At 45.6% G+C, this 2,541-nt stretch overlaps 1 pseudogene; it reads right to left on the bottom strand.

Annotated features, from left to right (window-relative positions):
• Positions 1–869: 869 nt before the first annotated feature.
• LOC136652049 (SAP30-binding protein pseudogene) lies at positions 870–2,141 on the bottom strand (annotated as a pseudogene).
• Positions 2,142–2,541: the final 400 nt, after the last annotated feature.

Genomic DNA, 2,541 nt, shown 5'->3' with positions numbered 1-2,541 from the left:
TGCAATGCGGTGTTAGGTGTCTGTTGCAATGTGGTGTTGGTGTTGTGGGTATTTGAAAAGACTAGAGCAGATTATCCTAGCATGGGGTCTTCTTAGGCGCAGGGCCCAATTGGTCCAATTAACTTAAAGCCAGCCCTGTCCATGGCATAGTGAGTGAAAATCACTGTCCTAAGTGTTCTGTCCTCAATTGCCTCCAAATCTCCTGCTCTCTTGAACAAGCCTGCCCATTTTCCCTTGCTGCCCCATGTGCCTAGAACGTCCTCTCTGAACACCTAAGTGGGACCACCTCTCTCCCTCCCCCTGCCCTTTCAAATCCCTTCTCAAAACTCCCCTAACCCCATGGTGCCACAACCAAAACAATAGCAAAGTACTGTACATGCAAACTGCATTTGCTCACACCCAGTCCTTGTGACGTTGGCCTTTTCTTATCCTCCACTCTCTGCAAAATTCTTTTTTTTTTAATAAGGTGAAGAGATGCTTTTATATTTCAAAACATTCAGTTATAGAAGTAAGAAAACTTCTACAAATTTAAAATTGACAGCATCTTTGCCATTACGCTGATAAAAATGGCAGTGTTACGATAATTTTGTACCCACATCACTATTGCAGGCACACAACATACTGACATAAAATGTGCATATGGAGTTCTTTCTTCCACAAAAATCCATATCAGAGCCTGCATGACACTATGCATTAAATACTTTTTGAACTCATACAATTTTGCAGCAGTAGGAAGGAGGCGGTGGCTGAGCAAACAAACATTTCTCAACATTGACTAGTCCAGGATGTAACCAATTGCGATTCATTTTTACCTCTCTCATTAAAGCTCTAATTTCACATAGTGTTTAAGAAGCCCGACACAGCAATAGTTACAATACAGGATTTAATAAGTCAACATTTACACACTGACACTGCATTATGCGCTAAACAATGAGGGGCAACGTGATCAATGAAGAATGAGAACGTCTTCCCAAGGAGACATCATCTGTTAATATATACAGTGCCAGAAGCAACAACTAACCCCCTATTGTCCAAGAATGGCCATTTTTACATAGTCTTTAATTTATGCACTCGGAGAGATAATGGAATCTCTCTTTTACATCTAAAAGTGGTCCTTTTGGCACAACTTAGTCCAAAAAAGTTCCCATCAGTCTCTTCATTATTCTTGTCACTGCTTTGCCTTTTTCACTATGGTGCCAACTGCAGAAATTACTGTTGTTTTAGAGCCGCTTGCACTGGTGGTAACTGTGACAACGGCGGGTAGCGTCGCAGTGGTAGTGAGAATGGTGGGTTGAGCTATTGTTGTCACAGGAATGGCAGAATCCCACTTGCTTTTCCTCTTCTGTGCATCTCCACCTGCAGTGCTGGCTGTTGTAGTTGTTGTAGATGGAGCATTTGTAGTCCCCTTCTTAGTTCCTGTCACAAACTCAATCTTAGTTCGCTCCTTTTTGGCCTTTTCCAGCTTGTCCATTTCAATTTTCTGTGCTTTTGCTAGTGCCTCATAATACGAGTCCTCAGACCATCCATGAGGGTCAAACATGTCCTTGGGGTAATTTGTGCCAAGTTCATCAATTGCACAAAACTGGATCAGCTTCTCATAGATACTGGGATTGCGGAACTCTTTCTTCCTTTGGATGATAAAGTTCATGTCCATTCCTTCTTTTATCTTTCTCTCATACAGCTTTTGTATCTTGTCCTGTAAGTGGTTGGAACATCTACCTGGTGGTTCTGGAGGAATTTTTATCTCATCAGGTGACATGTTTCTTACTCGCTCAGAGAAGGAAGCAACTAGTTCCTGAGGATCTCTCTTCTCCAGCTCTGAAAAGTGCTTTAGGTCATCAGCCTCGGGTTTTTCAGCCTCTGAATCGTCGTCTTCCGACTGTCTGCTGTCTTCATCACCTTCTTCATCATAGCCATCCTCTTCTCCCTCCACCTTACTGAAATCATCTTCTCCGTAGCCCTCTGATACCAAGCCACCTTTTTCTTCCGCGCCCGCTCCTCGCTCGCTGCCCGCCCCGCCGGCCTCGCTGCCGGACTCGGACTCTGGCTCGGAGTCTTCGGCATAAACCGCCAAGGAGGACAGGACGCTCTTCTTCGCCGCCGCCATTGTCCCACTTCCCACAACCGCAGCCCGCTTCCGGCGCGGGGGAGCGACGCGTGCCGACGAGGGCCCAGCGGTCGCCATAGCGACCACTCTTCCTTTTCCCCCCCACCCACTCGGAAGCCCGCACGGGACTGAGGCTGAAGAGGGGGAGGGGCGAAGAGAGACCAAGGGAGCGGCTGAAGAAACAGAAAGCCCACTCTCTGCAAAATTCTTAGTGCAGCTCTTCATCAAGTCAAATCTGAGAAAATCTATTCTAGCCAGATCCCTTTAACATTTTTGACATTAAGCAGTACACAAAGTATTAGACACCAGTGGGAAACTAAAGGCCGCCAAGTATAAAATATAGTTACAAAAGGAAGTAAAATTCAGTTGGAAAGAGGCGTTTGGGCCTCTTCAGCATAGAAAAGAGACGCTTGAGGGGGGACATGATTGAGACA

Source organism: Tiliqua scincoides, chromosome 5 (genome assembly GCF_035046505.1).
Source record: "Tiliqua scincoides isolate rTilSci1 chromosome 5, rTilSci1.hap2, whole genome shotgun sequence".
In the NCBI taxonomy this organism is placed as follows: domain Eukaryota; kingdom Metazoa; phylum Chordata; class Lepidosauria; order Squamata; family Scincidae; genus Tiliqua; species Tiliqua scincoides.
Note: the sequence above shows the minus strand (reverse complement) of the source record. Positions and strands in the feature narration are given on the sequence as shown.